Source organism: Schistocerca piceifrons, chromosome 5 (assembly GCF_021461385.2).
Source record: "Schistocerca piceifrons isolate TAMUIC-IGC-003096 chromosome 5, iqSchPice1.1, whole genome shotgun sequence".
Lineage (NCBI taxonomy): Eukaryota > Metazoa > Arthropoda > Insecta > Orthoptera > Acrididae > Schistocerca > Schistocerca piceifrons.
Window position 1 is genome coordinate 223,720,676 of NC_060142.1, and position 18,260 is coordinate 223,738,935.

Sequence of the window (18,260 nt, forward strand, 5' to 3'; positions counted from 1 at the left end):
CTGGCCTTGTCACATTTCCTGGTAGGTTCAAAGCAATTTTCTATTTTCGTCTTTGTCAAAATCATACAGTTTTACAACAGGTTCAATGGAAACAACTGGAAGTGGCAAACTGTTGTCTTCAGCGACTTGTTTGGGAGAATAATGTGTTCGGAAATTGTTAACTGTTTCCTCCGATTATTCAGAAAAAGAGCTACACCGTGCATGAAATGCAATTTCTTAACACCATCATCGTGATTCATTTTAAATTGATCAGGTGTGAAATGAAGTTAAGAAATGAAAATAGATATTAAAATATGATACGGAACTGAAAGCTCTTAGATAACGGTATGAAGAAAATGTAAACTTAAGAGGACGGCAGTGTTAAGCGCTGAGAACAGGAAGGAGAGCGAGGGAAAAACAAGACCTGTTCTAAACGAGTATCTATCTCGTGAAAATTTGATCAGATATCCAACGCGCTACCCATTAAGCTACAAGCGGCAACATATTTGTTACTGTCACAGAAGAAATATATAGAGATAGTGACCACTGTCTCGTTTCGAACTGTACGACTGAGTTGCAAACACATTTCATGTATCTTCTCATTTTATCGAACACTCAGAAAGAATTTTTTTCCAGTTTTTACAGATGTATTTGTACAATGTGGTACTACACACTGTTTTAACCCATGTTTCGAAACGTAAATTACAAAACAAGAAATCACTGTGAATGAGCTTTCTGACAGCAGGAGCAGCGTGATAGCCGGTGACATCACAGGCATCAGAGGCATCACATGAATCAAATGGTGAGTTTCAGAGGCTTTCAAATTATGTGGTTTTGGTTCAAATGGTTCAGATGGCTCTGAGCACTATGGGACTTAACAGCTGAGGTCATCAGTCCCTTAGAACTTAGAAGTACTTAAACCTAACCAACCTAGGGACTTCACACACATCCATGCCCGAGGCAGGATTCGAACCTGCGGCCCGAGCGGTCGCGCGGTTCCAGACTGAAGCGTCTAGAACCGCTCGGTCACACCGGCCGGCTTATTTGGTTTTCTTTTGAGTTAAATATAGTTACCGTTATACGACAATAATTCTATTGCATCAAACAGATAAGTGAAAAGCCTAGTGGAACACAGCTGGTTGGTTCTAACCTTTAAGACAATATCGATTGCTGGTTTACATTTCATCGAACTTTTCGATTTCCTGCCCATTGCTACGATCTCTCCCGCTGAGGGCATCGTATTGTTCAGAGCACACGTGTAACGAAGTCCCGCGACACGTTCGGAATTCAGGACCGAGTCGTCACACGAAATCTCGTTTCCGAGACGGAGCGCAGCGAATGGAGGACGGTAAACCATGGGGTTGTAAAGGAGATGGCTGCGACATAAAACGGCGAGACCAATAAGACATGTCTCTCTAGTCCGGAACGAAAAAAGTATGACGACCTGCCGCTGGGAGTATAGTGCACAGTAGTGGGGCGAGCTCCGAAGCGACTTTGAAGCGTCACGCCGCGGTTGCGATACTGCGGCGACGGCATCTGTGGTCGGAGAGGCGGGACGAAAGGTTTCGTCACGTTCGGCCACAGGATGCATGGAGTGATTGTCAAAGAGCTTTTGGACCAAACTCACTTAGATGCTCAGTCATATTATGAGTGGGGTGAACGCCGAGTGAATTCTCATCGTAAAAGCATGCGATTTCGGTGCACATGAGTCATACATGGTACAACAGCGTCAGTAACAGTTTTACCTTGCGAGCCCCAGATGCACACTAAGGCAAAAAACAGAAAAAAAGACGCACTACCATGTAATTATCCGAATGAGACGGAAATCGGTACATCTGATGTGCTTTTACAGCCGAACAAATGATTACGGTTTCCTTAAAATTGGGCGATTTGTCAAAAATAAAGAGCTTCTCAAACTGAGCAGGTCAATAACACGTTGGTCCACCTCTGGCCCTTATCAGAAGCTTAGCACCGATAGAGCTGCTGCATATCCTCCAGATTCTGTCCACTGGCGCATTACATTGTTAAAAATCCGAAGCTGGTTGAAGGGCCCTGCCCTTAATACTCCAAGTGTTTTCAATAAGGGAGAGATTCGGCGATCTTGTTGCCCAAGATGAGGTGGGCGAGCACGAGCACAAGTACTGCAAACTCTCATGGGCGGTCAGTATCTCGCTGAAATGTGAGCCCAGGATGACTTACCATGAAGGGCAGCAAAACAGTGAGTAGAATATTGTCTCTGTACCGCTATGCTTAAAGGATGCCGCGATGACAACCGAATGGGCGCTGCTACGAAAATAAAAGGAACCCCTGGTTACTTGTCATATTGCTAGCGACACTCATGCTGGTATCCCAGCACCGTCCCGGGTGGGGGGGGGGGGGGAGGGTAGGAGGTCTCCAGACACATATAAGACACATCTTTGTTGGTCATCGGGTCTCAGTCCGAAGCGGAACTTATCACTGAAGACAAGTATGGGCCAGTAAATGAGATTTCAGGCTGAATTTGCCTTTCACAAGCATTCAGGTAAACATGTCTTTTGTAGCTATAGCCTTATATAACTAACAATGACCCATCCCAGCTTTGCACGTGCAGCACTATGAATCTACCGCTCGACGACTGGTGTGATGTAGATGTGATAAATTATATACACAAACATTTTTCGAGAATCATTCTGCCGTTTAGTGAACAATGTATCAAAATTCTACAGTACATTATGAGAATGGCGTCAGATACAGGCAGAAACTGCAGCTGCAGACTTTAATTCATAATATGCATAGATACGTAAGTGCCGCACTGTTTATAAAGCTTGTGTATATGGTGATAGATGTTTAATGAACCTCAATGTACAGTTATTGCATACATTGGATGTCTAGTCCTGTGGAATGGCCCGAGGATGGTGACACTGTGATCAAAATCTGTTGTCAGATTGAAAGTCAGTCCAGTTGTGTATTGCACAGTGCAGCTCTTAAAAGGCTTACTTTTTTTTTTTTTTTTTGGTCCAACCTAGTACATAATACAGTATTATTTTTGCTTCAACCCAGGACATATTTTAGAAACAACGCAAAAGTGTTAACATTTACTGAAACATTGAAGTTCATTTATTCATTTCTGTTTTTCACTAGACATAACTTTTTTCAGAAATTGTTTTTGTACAATATGGCCTGACAACCAATTCCTAAAATAGTCTCTGCATGTCCATCTTTTCACCGATGGTTGCAGAACCACGGCTGTTCCGTACAGAATAGCAAATTAAACACCTTTCAGCTGTCTGGGGAATTTCCAAATTGTCATGTTTTATTGGGCTACCAGTTTCGGCGATATAATACCTCATTTGCAGGCACCCCGACCGACATGTAGGAAGATTCCCACCTTTAATCCAGCCGAAATAGGAGCCAGAATTCAAAGACAGGTATCCGTAGGTTTTTGAAACAGCGATTACTTTATACATCATCCGCCGGTGTTTGATCTGACGTTCGGCCAGTTTCCAAAATTGGTTTGTTTGAACTTTTTTTAATCCATTTTCATTTACCTTTCTCTTCACACCGCAAAAATTTGTTGGCGTTATCAGCAATATATCGAACCTTTCTTCAAGTTTGCATTCTGGCACACACACACACACACACTGTGCAAGATACGGAGTCGAAATGCGAGCAGTTTCACTTGACAAATCATCGAAATTTGAAAGTTTAACTTGAAGTCCCTCTTCTAGACTGATATATCGTACAACATTCGGATCAAGTTTTACTTCACTTCTGTTTGATCCACCCATTGTCAGGTATCCATCCCTCTGTTACAGAATTAATGCATACCAAAGAAACTCAACACATTATCAAACATAAACGGCGAACTAGCGTTAGCAATAATTGCCTTGGTTTTGTAGTAGCAGATGAAAATTTTGGATCATATAACTTTGTAACCAATTGAAATGTGCTGTTTGATGTTCTGAAACACAATGGTTACGTGTCCAGCAGTGTGGTACAGAAATGGTCTTCAGCTGCAGACATGAGATCCCAGTTCCCATCTTATGTTTGACAATGGTGCAGTATTAATAGCGTCCCTATGTTTAAATTTTTTTCGCCTGGTCTTTAAACCCACCCATTTCTCTGCATGCAACAGAAAATTTTCCGGTACACAGTGTGCGATAAACACGGTCATTGTTGCTGTGAAAGCAAAGTTTCAAAAATCTGTATTCATATTGCAGGTTATCATTAAACACTCACATTTTATTTTGACCATTGTTAAGTGCTGGGACAAGAAACGAAAAGAGATAAAATGATGAAAAACGAGTAGCTGAGGTACTTTACCTACGAAAACAACGTAACACATTCCAACTGCTGTGTTGCCAAACGACTACGAAGCGAAGAGCTGTGACAGAACTGTCAACAACGCCTTTGTGGTCAGCGGTTGCTCCAAGGTAGGCTAGGACGTAAGAGAAAGTTTAAAAACACGATGTCGTACATACAAGTCTGAATTTTAAAAAATCGTCGCCAGTCATAAATCCTCAAACCCCAGACAGTTTTGCAACCCGGACATTACCCCGCACTTTCTTAAAAACCCAGGACTGTCCGGGCTAATCCCAGACGTGTAATAAACCCAAATTAACTGGTTGAACTGCATTTCTCTATTGCGATAGGCCTATTTCGGCTATAATTGCCTTTGTCAAGCTATTTGAGAGTAATACATAGATTTTTATCGTTACAAGCTTAATTTCTTTTTCCTGTATTTGCATATTATGGTTATATGATTTGTGTATTTACATTGGTACCTACGTATCGTTATTCTTGACTTCTATTTCACATCGATGGGCCACGTTGCTTATTAAATTGCTGTCTACGGCTATATTTGTATTTTAGTGAATTTGTAAGAGTCTGTTGGTCCTTTTTTTAGTCAGTGGATGCTATCCAACGTAGTTTAGTTTATACTTACATGTTGGCGAATTTATAACAGCACATTTGACAGTTGCCCCAACGATGCTATATGGCTACAAAGTAGCTATATATAGAGTGTGAACTTAACTGATTAACCTTTTGATCTTTACTGGCAATTTTATCTTTGACTATGAAGCACTTTTGTTATGTGTGTTTATCCACTATCGTAATTTCAGAGTTGAATAATATTTTCTACACAGTCTTATGTCCAAAGTATGTTTGTTCGTTTAGTATGTTTCTCGGTTGCTTAATTTCCATTTTCTTCAAGAACTTACATCGTTAGTCCTTTTGGTATTATGTGCAGGATTTTCATTGCTTGTTCTGCTTTGCGGTACTCGGTTTGTTTAAAAAATGTAGAAACATTACTCTCATAGTCTCTAGCGTGCTCTCGATATCAAGTGACCAAATTTCGCCCTGTTTGGCCTATGTAAAATTTTCCGTAATTTTAACATTTGATTGGCTAGAGTGAACTGGTAATTCCGTTTTCCCTGAGTAGATTCGTGATTCTTTATTGCTAGTTCGGTAAGCGAATTTTACTGCCGTATTTTTTTAGTAATGCGTTAGTTTATTATACATCGTCGGTACGTACAAGGATTTATATATCACTGATGCGAAAAAGGACCAACAAGCTGTCACAAAATCGCTAAAATACAAACATAAGCACAGAAGGAATTTAATAAGTGACAGTACCCGAGGATGTGATATAGTAGTCAAGAATAATCAGACGTAAGTACCAATGTCGTGTATACACTGACTTAGTATCACGGGATAGGTACCTAATATCGCATGGGGCCCTGCGGATTGCAGTGAGAAGCCGTGGATGTGAGTCCACAAGTCCCTTGCATTCCTATGGAAGCAACTGACACCAAACCGTTTGCTGCACAGCAGCCAATTCTGGTCTGCTTGTGGGTACAGAATCCGTGCCACAGAGCCTGCATTCCATGACATCCCAGATATCAGATCTAGGCACCGAGATGGCCATCTGAGTCTTTGGACCTCTCCTGGAACCAATTATAGGCGACGTGTGGTGGCGCGTTATCATATTGAAACTCTCCGGGTACTTCAGAATGTTGGAAGATCAAAATGGGTGGACTTGATCCCTGAACAGCTCAACATACAGTGGACTATTCGTAGTCTCTTCCAGAACAACTAGGGGTGGGGTGGAGGCATTCCATACCACGAAATTGAACACCAGACCATAACAGCGACGAAAGAAAGGAAAGAAGGAAGATTTGGTTTAACATTCCATCGACATCGCGATCATTAGAAACGGAGCACAAGCTCGGATTGCGTCTAGGATTGTGAAGGAAATCGGCCATGCCCTTTCAAACGAACCATCCGGCAATTTGCATGGAGCGATTTAGGGAATCCCAGATCTGAATGGCCAGATACGAGTTTGAGCTGTCGTCCTCCCGAAAGGGAGACCAGTATGCTAACATTACAGAGACGTTACCGCCTAGGCCGACATCTTCTTGGCAACGAGATCCGTCGATTCACGTGATCTGCACGACACAGGGTGCCTCCCAACGGCACGGTACAGTTGAAATCGTGACCCGTCCGACCATATCACGCTACACCAATGTCCATCCCTGGCTACTGGCGACTAGTGCAAACCGTAGTGCTCGATGACGTTGGGTTCACGGTGGAACCTGTGTGCGGCACTGGTCCACGTACCCCATGGAACCCATGTTTCTAAGGACTGTCCTGGGATACGTCTCTAGCTCGTCTTGTTTGGAACTGAGCCGTGGTTTATTACAACGTTGCCATTCTGTCACTACTGACGACACGGTCATCGATGGTGCTGGACGACCGGTAGTTCAAAATGTTCAAATGTATGTGAATTCCAAAGGGACTAAATTGCTGAGGTCATTGGTCCCTAAACTTACACACTACATAAATTAAGCTAATTTACACAGAGAACAACACACACACCCATGCCCGAGGGAGGCCTGTACCTCCGGCGGAGGGCTCGCTCAGTCCGAGACACGGCGCCTCAAATCGTGCAGCCACTCCGCGCGACGACCGGTAGTTCGTCTGTTGTGAACTGTGAAACCCTCACTCAGTCATTCAAGATACGCCCTGGACACGGTTGAACGTGTGAAGACCAATTCCTGCACCACTCCTGAAATCTAAATTCCCATCCGTCCGTCACCGAACACCATACCCCCTTCGAAAGTTGTCAGCTCATGACGACGTTGCTTGTTACATAAATCACTTGCACAACCTCTTCTGAGAAGTTCTTCTATACAACTGCAGCTGGTTAAAAAAATGGTTCAAATGGCTCTGAGCACTATGGGACTTAACTGCTGTGGTCATCAGTCTCCTAGAACTTGGAACTACTTAAACCTAACTAACCTAAGGACATCACACACATCCATGCTCGAGGCAGGATTCGAACCTGCGACCGCAGCGGTCGCTCGGTTCCAGACTGTAGCGCCTGGAACCGCTCGGCCACTCCGGCCGGCAACTGCAGCTGGCAAAGGGTTTGTGTTGTGCTCATACTACACACCTGCGCCATCTGTGCGCCACTATCCCATAACATTTGTACGTCAGTGCACGTACAACATATAGCCAAAACATGCAATTACAAAAAAAAAAAAAAAAATTAAGCAAATAATGAAAAAATTCTATGTATTATTCGCAGATACCTAGACGTTGACACTTATCACTGAAATAGGCCTATTGAAGTAAAGAAATTCAATTGAAAGAGTGGACTTGGACTGATATTTACCATGTCATCAGATTGCTAGCTCAGAAGTGCCGGAATACTTCATCGAATACTCAATACAACTGGTTTTTTTTTTCTTTTCTTTTTTTTTTGTCACCGAAGCAAGCGCGGTTAATCCACAAGCTGGATATTCAGCGTCATGTTAATCGTGAGTTTGCAGTGTTTTATTACAGTACGTGCCTACTTTACAGAAACGTCATATTTCGTTCCAGCGGCCAGCAGTGGATGGGCACTGTGCAGCGGGCAGGTGTCTGTTTCAGGAGTGGAAGTGACAGTGGGACTGCCCCGCGACAGTTCCCCGCCGGCACATTAGGTGGCCAAGTATACGGCCCGGCGTCCCGGCGACCCCGGCAGTAACGCGGCAGCCGGCGCCTATGATTTGTGCCTCTGGGAGGACTCGGCGATAAGCGCGCCAGGAACGGCAGGCGGTGGTAAACGCTTCCTAGCAGGCGTAAATCAGCCGGCGCCGCCCCGGGGGTTCCCCTGCACTGCGCGCAGCCAGAGCCTGATAGGCGGCGCGCTGCACGCCCGCTGCATCTGGCGGCTCCGGATAACAGCCGTGTGGCCGCCTGCTGTCACCGCAGCGGTGGCTGCCTCGATGCAAGCCGGCCTCCTAGTGTCGTACTTGTACACGCATAGACCACAAGGACAAATACGTGCTACAATTATCGGACAGACAGTTAGTGCTTGCAACCCAGTGCAGGCGCGTGCAGGTCGTCCAATGAGGGAGGCGCGCCTGGGGTGGTGGTTATCAATTTTGGACGGGGGGCGGGGGACAGGGGGGGGCGTCAGGGGGGAGGGGGGTAGGAATCGAGCATTATCCATAGGGCGTTAAATAAATAATGCATTCTTTTCCGTGTTCAGTTTGGGTTGAAAAATGAGGCATTCGTTATGGGACATCGTGGAATACTCCCGCATCAGTTTCACGAAGTTTCGACAGGTTGCGACGCAATACATAGCCCTCGAAATGGCGTCTGTAACTGAGTTGCATTCCAAGCAGAGAGGTGTCACTGGGTTACCTTTGGCGGAAAACCAGAGCATCGCCAATATTCATAGGCACTTGCAGAATGTCTGCGGTAATGGAAATGAGTGTTTGGCGTCTTTGGCCGGGAGGCCTCTTGCGGGGCAGGTCCGGTCGCCTTGGTGCAAGTCTTATTACGTTCGACGCCACATTGGGCGACCTGCGCGCCAGATGGGGATGAAATGATGATGAAGACAGCATAACATCCAGTCCCTGAGTGGAGAAAATCCCCGACACAGCCGGGAATCGAACCAGGGCCTTTAGGCCGGCAATCCGTCACGCTGACCACTCAGCTATCGGGGAGGACAATGTCTACGGTGACTTGGCGTTGGGTGAGGTGTCTGTCATCCCAACAGGGTCGCGCAAAGCTGTCCGATCTCCCGTTTGCCAGCCAGTCGCACGCTACAATAATAAGTTTCTGGTAATCCATCGAGGACAGTGTCAGAGCAGCCAGACATGAAGTACTCGAGTCGTGAAAACTGAAACCAGTAACTGTATTGGAAATCATGTTTGGAGGAAATAACGTTTCAGTTACAATACAGCTCTTGGTTTCAGTTTTCGATCATCGTGGTGACTGATGGACCACAGTCAAAAGACTTAACTGCCCAACTGGATGTCTCTGTTGGCAGAGCTGGCACACTCGTCCACTAGTTGGCCTCGACTCAGAAAAGGAGACCATGAAGAGCAACTAATCTGGCTCAATGAACCATACACTCCGCAGTAAGCAGTACGTGTATAATTGGGAGCTTATTGATGCAGCAAAACGTTCGCTTCGGTTTCCACCTGTAGAATGCAGACAGCCGGCCGCTGTGGCCGAGCGGTTCTAGGCGCTTCAGTCTGGAACCACGCTACCGCTACGGTCGCAGGTTCGAATCCTGCCTCGGGCTTGGATGTGTGTGATGTCCTTAAGTAGTTCTAAGTTCTAGAGGACTGATGACATCAGATGTTAAGTCCCATAGTGCTCAGAGCCATTTGAACCGTTTTAGAATGCAGGCAAACAGGCCTTCCCAGTAAGATGGCGTAAGGCCGTCGCATTGAACGGTGGTTATATTGAGAAATAGGGTTTTGTAGCAAAAATGGTGTATTGGAACCCTCAATAAAACCAACATGATTCAGAAAAATAATGTGTTGCATTACTTATTGAACGCTCCTAGTATTTACAGTGTATCCCAAGAGGAATAGCCAATATGCAAGGATGTGACAGACATGCTCATTTGAAGCAAAAAGCTTCATATGATCATAATTATGCCCTTTTCCAAATGGTTTCCGAGACAGACCACTTTTAATGTACCAGCGTCGTCCAATAAGTACGATTCCGAATTTATTTCTCTGCATAGTAAACTATTCCCTTGACCCGTGAGGACTAGCGAGTTCAATTGATAATGAAAATGCTCACGTCAGCTTATGATCCACTCCACAATATCTTGACAGTACGCTGCCATTTAGGGTGGAGTGTGTCTTCATATGAGCTGCGGTCTGTCATCCGTTTTGTCGCAGCAAAACCACTACGGGCTGGCAATTAACCTCTGTCTATGAAGAAGGAAGTATGAGTATCCCAATAGTTCGATATTGGAGTGTACTGTTTGTGGAAGGACGTAAAGGTGTGGATGGCGAACAGCGGACTGGGAGGCGCACTACAATGACTTCTGATGATGCCGTTATTACAGTTCCCAGTATTGTAGAGGACGATCGTCGATTTACCATTAACATCCTAATGCAACTAGACGCTCATTCATCGCAAGGATCCCCGAACGTGCCACGTTTGCTGAGTGATTTCCTCTACCAGCAGTTCGGCCAGAATGTTTCTGGTAGTGAATCACAAGCCTTCAAACGGCTTGTCGTTGGGAAAGAGGCCTGGATCCATTATTTGACTCCTGAGACAAAAAGTCAGAACATGTTGTGGAAGAAACTTGCGAAAATGCCACCAAAAAAAGAAGAAAAGGCACACATTCGCAAATGAAAATGATGGCAGCCATCTTTTTGGAATATCAGAGGGATTTGCTCCTTCACTGGCTGACTCGTAAAACCACAATGGGGGAATCTAGTCTTCCTCATACAGATTGAATAACCAAGGCGGAACTCAGAAGATACAACTGTTAAGTGCTCTCTCGTCCTCCATATTCACTGCGTTTTGCTCCAAGAGATTTTCACATGTTCCCCCCACTGAGAGGTCATTTTGCAGGTAAGTACTTCCACACTGCTAATGAAGCCACACCAATAGCTAACAGCAGGTTATGAGAACACCGCCCGACCTGTTACAACAATGGTTTGAGAGATCTGGTTTCATGATACCAAAAATGTTTGGAAAAACACGGTGACTATGTATGAAGGACCGGAGGCATTGTACAAAGTCAATAAAATTATTTTAACATGGTAAATTGTGTTAAAGGTTTTTTTCTATAAAATAGTGAAATTTCCTTATTGTACGCCCCATGTACATTTGTCTTCGTGATAGTTGCGCACACTTACGAGTCTTACCCATCCAACATCTAAGAGGTTTTGTTGTAGCCTATTTTACCACGTTGTTTTCAACCTCTTTGCTCGGGATGCCTTGCTGCCATAGGAACAGGCGAGGACACAGACCTGAACCCTTTGGGTCTTCCTTCGTGATTTCACCCCAGTCACTGAAATGTTCTACCTATAAGAAAATGCTTATATTATTGAGGGCAACTTCTCGCGTTCTGTTTGTGAAGCGTGATCGATACTATATCCGTGTAAGTTTTTGTATGACCATCCTTGTGCCACGAGGTCTGAAGGACTAGGCCGTTCACTATTGTGTGGCCGAGCGGTTCTAGGCGCTTCAGTCTGGAACTGCGAGACCGCTACGGTCGCAGGTTCGAATCCTGCCTCGGGCATGAATGTATGTGATGTCCTTAGGTTAGTTAGGTTTAAGTAGTTCTAGGGGACTGATTACCTCAGATGTTAAGTCCCATAGTGTTCAGAGCGCTTTTGAACGTTCACTATTGTAAGTAAGTGAAACATCTGCAGCCCTCCTTGTGTTGTCATTTATTGTGTAGCCATCAATTTCGGCGCTTCAGTGCATCACCTTCAGGCCTTAGTTGATGCTGAAGGGGTTATCACGATCCAGCAAGTGGTTTACGCAGACTTCCTGAAACTGTGATGTCGTCTCTCCAACCACCAACTGATGGTGTAAAGCCGTCAGTTCGATAAATAACGATGTCATCAAACTTGTTCTATCTCGGAAATCATTCGAAATATGGCATATGTCGATATGAAGTTTTTCGCTTCAAATTAGCATTCCTGTCATATCCCTGAACAGTCTCCCTGTCACTCTCAGTATTTAGGTCTATGTACTTATGAATTGTGTCGAAGAAAACTTCCTATTGAGACACAGTCAATATGGGTTTAGCAAAACATCGTTCCTGTGAAACACAACTAGCTCTTTATTCACATGAAGTGTTAAGTGCTATTGACAATGGATTTCAGATCGATTCCGTATTTCTGGATTTCCGGAAAGCTTTTGACGTGCTTGTGGAATATCGTCTCAGTTATGTGACTGGATTTGTGATTTCCTGTCAGAGAGGACGGAAAGTCATCGAGTAAAACAGAAGTGATTTCTGGCGTCTACATCTACATCTACATTGATACTCCGCAAGCCACCCAACGGTGTGTGGCGGAGGGCACTTTACGTGCCACTGTCATTACCTCCCTTTCCTGTTCCAGTCGCGTATGGTTCGTGGGAAGAACGACTGTCTGAAAGCCTCCGTGCGCGCTCTAATCTCTCTAATTTTACATTCGTGATCTCCTCGGGAAGTATAAGTAGGGGGAAGCAATATATTCGATACCTCATCCAGAAACGCACCCTCTCGAAACCTGGCGAGCAAGCTACACCGCGATGCAGAGCGCCTCTCTTGCAGAGTCTGCCACTTGAGTTTATTAAACATCTCCGTAACGCTATCACGGTTACCAAATAACCCAGTGACGAAACACGCCGCTCTTCTTTGGATCTTCTCTATCTCCTCCGTCAACCCGACCTGGTACGGATCCCACACTGATGAGCAATACTCAAGTATAGGTCGAACGAGTGTCTTGTAAGCCACCTCCCTTGTTGATGGACTACACTTTCTAAGCACTCTCCCAATGAATCTCAACCTGGTACCCGCCTTACCAACAATTAGTTTTATATGATCATTCCACTTCAAATCGTTCCGTACGCATACTCCCAGATATTTTACAGAAGTAACTGCTACCAGTGTTTGTTCCGCTATCATATAATCATACAATAAAGGATCCTTCTTTCTATGTATTCGCAATACATTACATTTGTCTATGTTAAGGGTCAGTTGCCACTCCCTGCACCAAGTGCCTATCCGCTGCAGATCTTCCTGTATTTCGCTACAATTTTCTAATGCAGCAACTTCTCTGTATACTACAGCATCATCCGCGAAAAGCCGCATGGAACTTCCGACACTATCTACTAAGTCATTTATATATATTGTGAAAAGCAATGGTCCCATAACACTCCCCTGTGGGACGCCAGAGGTTACTTTAACGTCTGTAGACGTCTCTCCATTGATAACAACATGCTGTGTTCTGTTTGCTAAAAACTCTTCAATCCAGCCACACAGCTGGTCTGATATTCCGTAGGCTCTTACTTTGTTTATCAGGCGACAGTGCGGAACTGTATCGAACGCCTTCCGGAAGTCAAGAAAAATAGCATCTACCTGGGAGCCTGTATCTAATATTTTCTGGGTCTCATGAACAAATAAGGCGAGTTGGGTCTCACACGATCGCTGTTTCCGGAATCCATGTTGATTCCTACATAGTAGATTCTGGGTTTCCAGAAATGACATGATACGCGAGCAAAAAACATGTTCTAAAATTCTACAAGAGATCGACGTAAGAGATATAGGTCTATAGTTTTGCGCATCTGCTCGACGACCCTTCTTGAAGACTGGGACTATCTGTGCTCTTTTCCAATCATTTGGAACCCTCCGTTCCTCTAGAGACTTGCGGTACACGGCTGTTAGAAGGGGGGCAAGTTCTTTCGCGTACTCTGTGTAGAATCGAATTGGTATCCCGTCAGGTCCAGTGGACTTTCCTCTATTGAGTGATTCCAGTTGCTTTTCTATTCCTTGGACACTTATTTCGATGTCAGCCATTTTTTCGTTTGTGCGAGGATTTAGAGAAGGAACTGCAGTGCGGTCTTCCTCTGTGAAACAGCTTTGGAAAAAGGTGTTTAGTATTTCAGCTTTACGCGTGTCATCCTCTGTTTCAATGCCATCATCATCCCGTAGTGTCTGGATATGCTGTTTCGAGCCACTTACTGATTTAACGTAAGACCAGAACTTCCTAGGATTTTCTGTCAAGTCGGTACATAGAATTTTACTTTCGAATTCAATGAACGCTTCACGCATAGCCCTCCTTACGCTAACTTTGACATCGTTTAGCTTCAGTTTGTCTGAGAGGTTTTGGCTGCGTTTAAACTTGGAGTGGAGCTCTCTTTGCTTTCGCAGTAGTTTCCTAACTTTGTTGTTGTACCACGGTGGGTTTTTCCCGTCCCTCACAGTTTTACTCGGCACGTACCTGTCTAAAACGCATTTTACGATTGCCTTGAACTTTTTCCATAAACACTCAACATTGCCAGTGTCGGAACAGAAATTTTCGTTTTGATCTGTTAGGTAGTCTGAAATCTGCCTTCTATTACTCTTGCTAAACAGATAAACCTTCCTCCCTTTTTTTATATTCCTATTAACTTCCATATTCAGGGATGCTGCAACGGCCTTATGATCACTGATTCCCTGTTCTGTACATACAGATTCGAAAAGTTCGGGTCTGTTTGTTATCAGTAGGTCCAAGATGTTATCTCCACGAGTCGGTTCTCTGTTTAATTGCTCGAGGTAATTTTCGGATAGTGCACTCAGTATAATGTCACTCGATGCTCTGTCCCTACCACCCGTCCTAAACATCTGAGTGTCCCAGTCTATATCTGGTAAATTGAAATCTCCACCTAAGACTATAACATGCTGAGAAAATTTATGTGAAATGTATTCCAAATTTTCTCTCAGTTGTTCTGCCACTAATGCTGCTGAGTCGGGAGGTCGGTAAAAGGAGCCAATTATTAACCTAGTTCGGTTGTTTAGTGTAACCTCCACCCATAATAATTCACAGGAACTATCCACTTCTACTTCACTACAGGATAAACTACTACTAACAGCGATGAACACTCCACCACCGGTTGCATGCAATCTATCCTTTCTAAACACCGTGTGTACCTTTGTAAAAATTTCGGCAGAATTTATCTCTGGCTTAAGCCAGCTTTCTGTACCTATAACGATTTCAGCTTCGGTGCTTTCTATCAGCGCTTGAAGTTCCGGTACTTTACCAACGCAGCTTCGACAGTTGACAATTACAATACCGATTGCTGCTTGGTCCCCGCATGTCCTGACTTTGCCCCGCACCCGTTGAGGCTGTTGCCCTTTCTGTACTTGCCCAAGGCCATCTAACCTAAAAAACCGCCCAGCCCACGCCACACAACCCCTGCTACCCTTGTAGCCGCTTGTTGCGTGTAGTGGACTCCTGACCTATCCAGCGGAACCCGAAACCCCACCACCCTATGGCGCAAGTCAAGGAATCTGCAGCCCACACGGTCGCAGAACCGTCTCAGCCTCTGATTCAGACCCTCCACTCGGCTCTGTACCAAAGGTCCGCAGTCAGTCCTGTCGACGATGCTGCAGATGGTGAGCTCTGCTTTCATCCCGCTAGCGAGACTGGCAGTCTTCACCAAATCAGATAGCCGCCGGAAGCCAGAGAGGATTTCCTCCGATCCATAGCGACACACATCATTGGTGCCGACATGAGCGACCACCTGCAGATGGGTGCACCCTGTACCCTTCATGGCATCCGGAAGGACCCTTTCCACATCTGGAATGACTCCCCCCGGTATGCACACGGAGTGCACATTGGTTTTCTTCCCCTCTCTTGCTGCCATTTCCCTAAGGGGCCCCATTACGCGCCTGACGTTGGAGCTCCCAACTACCAGTAAGCCCACCCTCTGCGACTGCCCGGATCTTGCAGACTGAGGGGCAACCTCTGGAACAGGACAAGCAGCCATGTCAGGCCGAAGATCAGTATCAGCCTGAGACAGAGCCTGAAACCGGTTCGTCAGACAAACTGGAGAGGCTTTCCGTTCAGCCCTCCGGAATGTCTTTCGCCCCCTGCCACACCTTGAAACGACCTCCCACTCTACCACAGGTGAGGGATCAGCCTCAATGCGGGCAGTATCCCGGGCAACCACAGTCGTAGTCCGATCAGGGGATGCGTGGGACGAGCTGGCCGTCCCCGACAAACCCCCATCCCGACCCCCACAGTGATGCCCATTGGCAACAGCCTCACGCTGTGTGACCGAAGCCAACACTGCCTGAAGCTGGGAGCGAAGGGATGCCAACTCAGCCTGCATCCGAACACAGCAGTTGCAGTCCCTATCCATGCTAAAAACTGTTTTGCTAAGAACGTCTGAACTAATCTACAGAGAGCGCAAACAAATCGACAAAATTTAAACGGTTATTAAAATACAAGATTGCCTAGTAAATGCAGTAATGCTGCTACTTGCGCACTGCTGACACTGCTCGGCGGCGGAAGGAGACTAAGCGAAATTACACAATTCAGGTACTAAAACACGATGCTACACTCTCAAATACTATAATACGCCCAAAATTTATGAATTAAACAATGCAAGAACCAAAAACACGCAAAGAAATTAAGAGTTAAACTATGTAACAAATGAGTGAGCTAGGAGTATACGACTTGCTGCTCAGCTGCTTATCCAACGGCGGCAGGGAGCACAAGGAGTGTTATAGGACCTTTGCTGTTCCTTATCTATATAAAAGATTTGGGAGACCATCTGAGCAGCTGACTTAGGGTGACTTGCAGGTGACGCTGTCGTTTATCGACTAATAAAGTCATCAGAAGACCAAAAGAAATTGCAAAACGATTTAGAAACGGTATCTGAATGGTGCGAAAAGTGGCAGTTGACCCTAAATAACGAAAAGTGTGAGGTCATCCACATGAGTGCTAAAAGGATTCGTTAAACTTCGATTACATGATAAATCAGTCTAATCTAAAAGCAGTAAATTCAACTAAATACCTAGGTATTACAATTACGAACAACTTAAATACACATAGAAAATATTGTGAGGAAGGCTAACCAAAGACTGCGTTTTATTGGCAGGACACTTAGAAAATATAACAGATCTACTAAGGAGACTGCCTATACTACGCTTGCCCGTCCTCTTTTAGAATATGTTGCGCGGTGTGGGATACTTACCAGATAAGACTGAAGGAGTACACCGAAAAAGTTCAAAGAAGGGCAGGATGTTTTGTGTTATCGCGAAATATGGGAGAGAGTGTCACAGAAATGATACAGGATTTGGGCTGGAAATCATTAAAAGAAAGGCGTTTTTCGTTGTGACGGAATCTTCTCACGAAATTCCAATCACCAATTTTCTCCTCCAAATGCGAAAATATTTCGTTGACAACGACCTACGTAGGCAGATACTATCACCACGCTAAAATAAGGGAAATCAGAGCTCGTACGGAAAGATATTCTTTCCGCGCGCTCTCGTAAAGAGAGTGGAATAAGAATTGTGAAGGTAGTTCGATGAACCCTCTGCCAGACACTTAAATGTGATTTGCAGAGTATCCATGTAGATGTATTAACTTTGGGGGAATTACGCAGCGTGCAAATTAAGAGTCTCGAAAATGGCAAAAAATTCTAGAAAACAAGCTATGTTTAACACAGGACACTGTTCACGTGACTGGCTTGCGGCCTGACCAGCTGCAGGAGACATTTCAGACAGGTAAAAACGCCCCTTCATAGACGCCCACATATGGTGTCAACAAGAAACCACGTTGCGAACCAGCCGTGTAGCCGTAGTCTGTAGAGTTTGTGTTTACTGTCGTAGTGCTAAGTGAAATAGCGATAATTGTGAGTGCACACGTCGATTTTTATAAAGAGCTAATTGCGAAGTCTAGGGTCTAAGAGTTTGTTTCTACTGTCGTCTTTGAAGCCACTGCATCACACTATAATTGTTAAATTTTTGGAGGAATTCCTTGCAAATGATTTACGGCTCTGAACTCCAATTAATTGGATGTTGAAGCGAGGTATTGCGCTTTGATTTTTTTTCTTTTCCTTCTTCTTCTCCTGCTTCCTAGCCTCTTCTCTTGCCTCCACGGGTTCTGCGTGTTATTTTGAATTTGGCGATGTTAGCCGTTTTGGGTGACCAGGTGCCCTTGCTGATGCCACAAATTCCATCCGGGACGGAATTTGGGGACCCCATCTGACTGCATCTCGAATGAGTCTCATGTTCAAGTGTGAGAACGTTTTCTAAGTTTTTGCGTGGCGTGTATCTGATGCAGTGTGCGTTTACCAACCTGATGCAGAATGCAGATGTTTGTTTCGTGTACAAAAAAATGGTTCAAATGGCTCTAAGCACTATGGGACTTAGCATCTGAGGTCATCAGTCGCCTAGACTTAGAACTACTTAAACCTAACTAACCTAAGTACAGCACACACATCCATACCCAAGGCAGGACTCCAACCTGCGACCGTAGCAGCAGCGCGGTTCCGGACTGAAGTGCCTAGAA